This window comes from Chaetura pelagica, unplaced genomic scaffold (genome assembly GCF_000747805.2).
Source record: "Chaetura pelagica isolate M959 unplaced genomic scaffold, ChaPel_1.0 scaffold264, whole genome shotgun sequence".
Taxonomy (NCBI): Eukaryota; Metazoa; Chordata; class Aves; order Apodiformes; family Apodidae; genus Chaetura; species Chaetura pelagica.
In genome coordinates, this window is record NW_009953064.1 from 1,928,975 (window position 1) to 1,937,310 (window position 8,336).

An 8,336-nucleotide genomic window follows, 5' to 3' on the forward strand; every position below is an offset into this window, starting at 1 on the left:
CCTGCTGCTTTAGCACCTCAGGATAAGGAAGCACCTTTGCAGAAAGGGGATTTTGGTCAAGTGACATCCCAAGAAGGCAACCTTTCAGCAGGGAATCCCAGATGTGTGTGAATGCTGAGTAAAAGCTGAGCTCTGCTCTGCTGTGCAGCCAGACGGAGGACATGGAGCTACTGGGCAAAGTACCAGCAGCATGGTACAAAGCCATCAATTACGTCCCAGCAGTTTCCAGGAATGGGAACCTGCTGCCCCACAAAAAGCCAGATGGCCTCAAGGATGCCAGTGGCATTGATTCCTCATCATCCATCCTTGTGCTGGCTGGTCTCCCTGCTGCATTACTCTGCAATTGAGTGTGTCCCCAGCCCTCAGTGAATGACTGTGCTGCCTGTCTCTACAGCCAGCTCTGTCTTGCTGCTTTATAGAAGATCATTTGCTGATTTGGCAGGCTGCCATACAAAGCCCTTTTGGATCTCAGGACCCTCATTTTGGCTGGAAGCCAAACTGTTCTCAGCCTGTATAGCCAAAACTATTTTTGAGGCTCCTGCACACAGTGAGGAAATGCTCAGCCTTCATCCTCAGGAACAGAAATGTGAGAGCAGATACAGTTATGGCTCAGATCTGTCGTAGCATTTCTTTTCTGGACCCTGTATTTCCTTCTGGGGGAACCCAGGAGTCTGGGCCATAGGGAAGGAATGGGTGAAAGAGAGATGACTTAACCCTTTGGGAGCTAGGTTACTTGAAACAAAGCAATAAATGAACATTATAACCTTTGGTCCAGAAACTACAGTTAAATAAATTTGCTTTGCCATTCAGCTTGAAGGGCACATGCACCCACCTCCAGCTGTATTAGCCAAGGGTCAGGAGGAACAGGAGCCCAAATACCAGTTTGCTGACTTGTCAAAAAATTGGTCATGGAGTCATGAATTGAGTCAAAATGCACGAGCTAGAGAAGAACCACCTCTTTGTAATGTTACTTATTTTAGGATGTCAAGTATCAAGATCTAGTTACTTCCCCCTCCTCATCCCCTTGTACTCCGTGGTGCAACAGTTGCTTCCCCTGCTTGAGGAGGCTAGTGGATCAGGTCAGGCTCAACAGGTTCATTGCTTCTCCCTCCCATCTTCACATCCAACACCATGGGTGGTGTCTCATCCAAGATCACCCAAGTAGCAGTTATTAGCAAGAGAACATCATGGTGGGTGAGAAGTTTACAGAAATCACATGAAAAAGGGGAGAGCCCAGTGTGGTGGATATCCAGCTGCTGCTGGGGATGAACACAAGAGATACTGACTGTTGCTGCTGGAGGCAATCATCTGCATCCTTCCTGCTGTACCCCCCTTTCTCCTCCTCTTGTCCTTAGAGCATCTGAAGTGGAGTGGAATAGCCTCCAGGCTCTCTTTAGGTTCTGCTTTGTTCTCCATTGTTACAACCTAGAGGTGAGATTTTTGGTCTCCATGAATGGGAATGACCCAGTGGTACTTACAAGTACTAATGCACTGAGGTTGTGAAAGAAAAAGATCTCCAGAGTTGTAGGCAGGCTTTAAAGTAGTAACGATCAAAAGGGAAAGGCTGCTTTCTGTGTGCTGCTGTTTCTTAACCTCCAGCTTACTCTAGGAAGGAATAAGCAGCAGCTTTTTGCAGGTGATTGTGCTGTTACTCTATGGAACTGTTTTGATCACTGTTATGCTGATAATTTGTTTGCTCTTTCTCGTAACTGGTTAATAGAGTCTGGGTAAAGGTGTTTCTCTTGCACTGTGTCAGGATGAGCTGTCTGGAGGGGAAGGTTTGGATCAATGCAGTGTGGCGAGCAGGAGGCTATAGTGGCCTGCTGGGGACAGCTTCACCCCCCAGCAGTGATGGAAAACTGAGCAAATGGGAGTACAGCTAATGTGTACACTGGAAACAAACAAGAAAAAACAACCATTGGACTATAATTACTAGAGTTATTCTGAAGCCCAGCTTTGAGGAGAGTTGTTTCAGAGAGCTGGTGGTTGTGTGCCATCTCCAGCCACAGGTGAGCAGGACCACCTGTACCAGGGCTGTTGAACAGCCTAGGCAAGGGGTCAGGCAGAGGGGATGCTCCCGCCAGATCTCACCATGATTCAGCACATGGCCTCTCAGACTTCAGGGCATCACTTGGGAACGATGGATGCAAGACTGCTCCTTCTGTTCTTTCCAAACACAGCATAGCACTGCTGCAGCTCAAGATGCTGGGCTCTGTGACCCACACAGCTGCTGACCTGTGTGCTGCCTCTAGCTCTTCTCCCATGTCATGCTCTCCACAAAAGTTTTCTGGCTTTGCAGAGAAAGCTCCTGGCAGAATTGTTTTTATTTTACTGATCTATTGAAGATCTAACCTAGAAAGCTTTGTAATTTCCTTGAGATGGAGAGCATTTCTACTGGGTCTGGGGAGGCAGAGGGTAGCAATACCAACCGTGCTGTTTGCAATGCTGGAGTTGCCATTTCCAGCCAGATTTGCCTTCAGTATTTGTAGTATTCCTTTGCCACATAGTAGACCACTACTGCCATCACAGTCAGCACCTCAGTAGCTCATTTTTATGTTGTGGTGTGCTTCACATGGTAAATGGTCAGTGGGTTGCTGAGCCACTGCATTATAATCCAATTTCTCATTTAAGAAATAGAGAAAAAGGCTCATCTGCTGTAGCTGAATGTAACTGAGCTACTGCCTGAGCTCACCTGCATTTATTCTTCCACTGCCTCCTTCCTTCTCATACCCAGCACACCAGTGAGAATTAAGCCACATAGTGAGCATTGTCCCTGCAGAGGGAAAGCTGTGTACATTTGGGGGGGCTCTACTATTAAAATTTTAAAAGGTACAAGGACATCTGTTGGGCAAGCCAAGATGGGTGTGCATGGGGTTCGGGCAGAAGGTGGTGAGATCGGAACTAGCAGCCCTTTTGCAGCACAACTCCTGGCAGGTGCTGAGGCAGGGTCTTGGCACAGCTGCACAGCCACCCTGTCAGGTGGAGCAGCTTTGGTTTTCCCAGGCAGAGCTGTGCAGGGCCCTCCCAGGGGCTAGGATGTGCCTGCTTATGGCAAATACCTGCACAGATCAGGGGACTGTGACATCTGGTCAGCAGAGGATTGCAAATGTCATGAGTCACAGATGCTGTGGTGAGAGCTCTGCAGGATGCACAAAGTCAGGAGCACTCCAGGGTAATAGAGCCATTAAACTGCTTTTCCTCTGAGCTGTGTCAGACACTGGTGGGTTGCTGGAGGCACTTCAAAGCCTTGGACACAGAAGCAGGTTGTGGCCATTCTCCTATCCAGCCAAATACCACAGTGTGAGGACAGAAATGGGGGAAAGGAAAGGCTGGTGGAGACAAAAAGATGGAGGGTTAGGGGAAAGACATAGTAGAAGAGTAGAGAAACCAGCTCATGGGGATTACAGAGGAGGAAAGCAGAAGACACCTGGCTGCTTCCTGCCTCTGCTCTCACCTGTAGCAGGGTCAGGCAGCACCTGGAGCTGCTCATAACTCACAGGAAAGAAGCAGCAGTAAAAGACTGGACTGAAAGGCCAGGAGGAAAAAACATCAAGTTTCAAACTATTATCTTAGGGTGAGTTTTGGGGGCTTGCGCTCCCCACAGACGTATCTCAAAGGAAGGAGTGTCTGGTGTCACAGCATAGGCAGCTGCTTCCCTCTTACCAGAGTTGTGTGAATAGGAGTTTGTGGGTAGGTCTTGGGGTCTTGGCTTTGGTAATTTTCCCAATTTCCCTTTCTTTTCCTTTTTCCTGTACACCTATGGGTGTACTTTGAGTGGAGGAAAGTCGTCCTACCTTTATGCAACAGCTTTGAATCTTCCTCATTTTAGTTCTGCAGTGTGCTTGGTGGAACAAACGTCCTCTCTTGAGGCACCATTTCCACCCCCCCCATTCTCTCCCACAGTCCCGTCCCCCTCAGCCCTCCCTTCCCCCAGCCAGGCTATGCAGCGCACAGTGAGTCTCCCTGGATCCATCCCAACGCCTGCACCAAGCAAGCTTACTTCTTAAATAGCATAAAAATCAGGGGTTTCAGTATTAATTTCCCCAAGCAGCAAGATACTTAAGAATATAAAGATAACTATAAGCCTTGATTATAAAAGCTTTACTCCTATTGTTAAGGATAAGCATGTGTTTAAATATCTCACTGGATCAAGGATGGAGCTCCTCACACACAGTACTATTAACCCTGCCAGCATTAACAGTGTGTGCTGTGATCACATACTCTGCTGAACAGAGTATTTCTGTTTATAGTGCAGGTATTTTTTCTGTGTTCTTCTGCACATATTATTTCAATAAGATGCCTCCCAATGTGAAGCTGTCGCCACTGTTTATCATATTCTTCTGCACAAGTGCTATTTGAAGGCAGATGAACGTTATAGAGAGCAATATACAGGAAAAAGTGTCATTCTTCTTCATTCTGCATTACCCCTGGTGGGTAGGATGTTTCTGCTCCTGGTCACAGTGCATGTACTGAATACTTGCCCAAGAAGGTGGGAGTTCAGTTTGTGGGAGCATCTTCCACCCTGCTGTTCCCAAAATCATTAGTAATGGTACATCAGGCCATTTGCCCTTAACAACCACAGCTCTTTATGTGTTTTCAACAAAGCAACAAAACAAAATTGCTTGCTCCAGGTGAGCAGGAATCCTTGCTGATCTCAAGGGCCTCAATTTGGTCTGCTTTACTGTTGTGCCTCCCACCTGCAAACTAGTCAGGCATTGTGGACTCTCACCCAGAGCATAGAAACACCAGCTGCAGAGATCAGGCTCTGCTGGTGTTCGGCACGTGCAGAAATTCAGTCATCCTCCCCCTTCCCTGAGTGTTAATACTAGCAAAGCTGATGGGTGGGGGAAGAACAGGCAGAACAATCACTCACAGCTCTGATGCAATATTTGCACTTACACATTTGAAGTGCTTTGCAGAGACTGGCTGGTTACTGAAAAGGAAACTGAGTTCTGAAGTGACCTAAAGAAGTACACTTGAGCCTTGAAGAGGCCAGCAGAGAGGTCATACCCTCATCCTCCTTGCCTTCTAACAAGGTAAGAAGATGACGTCCAGAGAAGAGAGCCAGCTGGAGATACCTGCTGACTACACCAGCTTCTCTCATCTGTAAAGAGCTAAGTAAAGCACTCATCTACTTCTAAAATGTCTGCTAAATGCAATCAAGACCTAGTTCTATAATTAATTATGTGCAGATCTCTGCTGTATCAGAAGCACACAGCACCTGCAATTTACTGCTGAAAGGGAGAAGCTGATTCCATGACCCCAAAGGACAAACCTTCAGAGAGGTGCAGGGAGGGTGGCTCAGTGCTTGCTCCTGCCTTCTCCAGCATCAGCGAGGTGTAATCCTCTGCAGCCCTCTGCAGCAGTCCCTGGGATCTTTTCACAGTTGGAGTACATCCCATTTTAGCCTTTCAAGTGCAGCTTGTATTGATCTGCCTCGGCCTGTGTGCCTGAGCTCCCCCCCTGTAGTCTAGTTGGGTTTTGACTTCCATCAGACCCTACAGAATTCCATCTAAAATCCAGAGACTGGAGGATCTGGGGACATAGGGCAGTAGTTTGGAGAGCAGGCATCTGTGCTGGCCTTTCATCCTTTATACAGGACTGGGCTTGGTCAGTGATTCTGGGTGTCTGTTTTGTTCTGGGAAATGCCAGTTGAGGCTGACTGGCTGCACCATGTATAACCAGTTTTGTATGCAGCTGAGTTTTCTTCTGAAATTAAAGAAGAGCACAGAGAGAAGATGTAGCAGGAACTTGGAGAACAAGTCTCGTGGGAGCAGTGCACCAATGCACAAAAGCATATCAAATGGTGCTGAACATTACACTGCTACAGTTGAGTGCTCCATGGAAACATACATGCAATAGGCTGATGTAGAACCATGCAGTCAAAATCCTGAATGAAAAAGAAACGAACAAACCACAAAGCCTAAAAAAACCCCCAAGACTCTCCTTAGAAAAGAGTGTCTAACCAAAAATGTGTGTGTTTTCCACACTTTGCTACTCAAATGTTCTACCTGCAATGGTCCCTGCCTGCTTGTCTCTGTGTGCAGAACGACCTCTGTCTTTTCTCAAACTCTCTGAAGGCATGATGTAGTTCACACCCAACCCCTCCTCAGGACCCAGCACTCCCCAGCTGCTCCCAGTGACAGAGCACCCCTTCTTCTCTTGCTCTGCCTCTACCAGTGCTATGCCTACAAGAAGCTGAGCAGATCCCTGCTGCTAGAGAGTAGTGGAGATGGTGTGACCACCAAGGAACAGCTTAAAGCACAATTCTTGTCTTTGTTAGGAAGATGAAGAAAACCAACATGTAATGGTGTTGTTTGGCTCCTGCCTGAAGATGAGATAGCTGTTTGCAGCCTGCAGTGCTGCCTTGGAAAATAATGAGGAAAGAAGGGTTCAACTGTAGTGGTGTTAGTGGCAATCTTCTTAGGCTGTGGGTGCTTGGCTTGCAAAGGGTGGGTGTGCTGTACATCGTCTCTTCCATGCCTCAGACCAGTGGGGTGCTCCTGGCTGTGGCATTGGAGTGACTGATGCTACCAAATAGAAACCTAGTGCCCCAAGAGTGACTATAAAAGAAAGTAACTCCACCAAGTACCAACCACTCTTGCTTTTTTTTTTTTTTTAAGTAGCAAATCCCAAACAAAATACACCCTTGCAGCTTGCAAAGTTACCATGGACTTCTGTCCTGCTGCTTGTTGTGACTTCTGTGACTATTCTAGGTTGAGCTCAGTGGTATAGGGATTTCTTAAATTTGCACTGTTGTACTGGGTGATAATTCGAAGAATCTCTGGGAATTACTAGAATAAGACCAAGATGGCTTGGCTTGTGTAGCACAATTTGCATTTGTTGTGCCAGATAACCTTCAAACAGCTTAGAGGTATTATGGGACAATTCCTTCCTGGTCTGGCTGCCTCAGCTTGTGCCTCTGCCTCATCCTGTGCTTCTCCTCCTGTCAGCTGAGAGGAGTTCAACTACCTTGAAGTTTTACATCTTAGAAAATTTGTTTGGAGTTGTGTCTTGGTATGTCACCCCAGCTAGTACTTTGTCATGTGGTTTGTAAACTTGCTGTTCTGTCATGACAATAGTTGAGAGCCCTGTGTAAGAACTGTCAAGTCAGAGGGAAGAAAGTGTGAGAAGTGACTGCTGAGTGTTAGAATAGCTGTAGGGAAGCTGCAGGCTACTGCCCCCTTCCTCTAGGGTCAGGCTGAGGAAGTGGGGCATGTCTCAGCAAAAATGTGGAGATGGATACATTTCTGAAAGATGAACCTTGCTGGTTTTGTTCTAGGCAGGTTTCTTTGAACTAATTCCTGTGTGGCTTTGAAATTTAAAAGTGCTTCTCTTAAAAAATAGTCATCAGTCTGTGATGATCTTGTGAGATGTGGCAAAGTATGAAATAGCATATAACTTGAAGCACTGCAGTTGTCTCTTCCTGAATCCATGTGTTAACTGCACTAGAACCAGGACATCTGCCTGTGTGTGGAGGAGTGGGATAAGAAACAAGATCTGTGCAGCCTGTAATCCTTCCCAGGGCCCCCAATGTGTTTGTCTTAAAAGCACTGTGATAAATGATCTGATGAATTGAAATGATGAAATGTCTCCTAGGTACATAAAAGATAGAAGGTGTCTAAATACTTGGGAGTCTATTGGAATAAAAATAATTACTCATATTAATATACCTCATAGGTATATAATATACCTCATAGGTATATTAAAACCCACTGAACACAATTATGAGTGTGTGTGTGTTGACAATATGAAACGGGTGTGATACTCAACAGCAGCCACATAGGAGCTGAACTCCCCTCTGCTCCCATGGCACATGTCAATGAGAACAAGGGTTGAATTTCAGTGCATCCTGCTTGCTCATTCCAGAAAATAAGTCTCTGCAATCTCTCATGCTGATCACTGTGAAAGGAAAGCATCAATAACGTAAAAGTCGGTAATTTTTAAAGCTCTTTGACAAAGGTGGTTTGTGTCTTTCATCTGTCTAACCTTAGAGGCAGTAATTTGGCTCGACTGGAAGGTGTCATTCCAGGAGTTTTAAAGGGAAAAGGCTGATGGCAGTGACTGGTTCAGGGAAAGCAGCTCAGTGTGACTGTTGAGTACAGAGAGGTCCTGGGCAGCCTCAGCAATCCTGTGCCTCCCAGCCCTGCTGCGCTGGGGATGGCATCACGGCTCAACCCTTCCCTGCCCCTGGAGCAGGGCAGGACGCTCTGCTGCAGGGGCACCCGAACGCTACCGGCCGGGCCGGCGACGCTTTTGAGGACAGAGGATTCGAAGGCAAAAGCGGCTTTGGCCACAGGTTGAGCCCGATGGCGAGGCGGCAGCAGCCCCCGAGC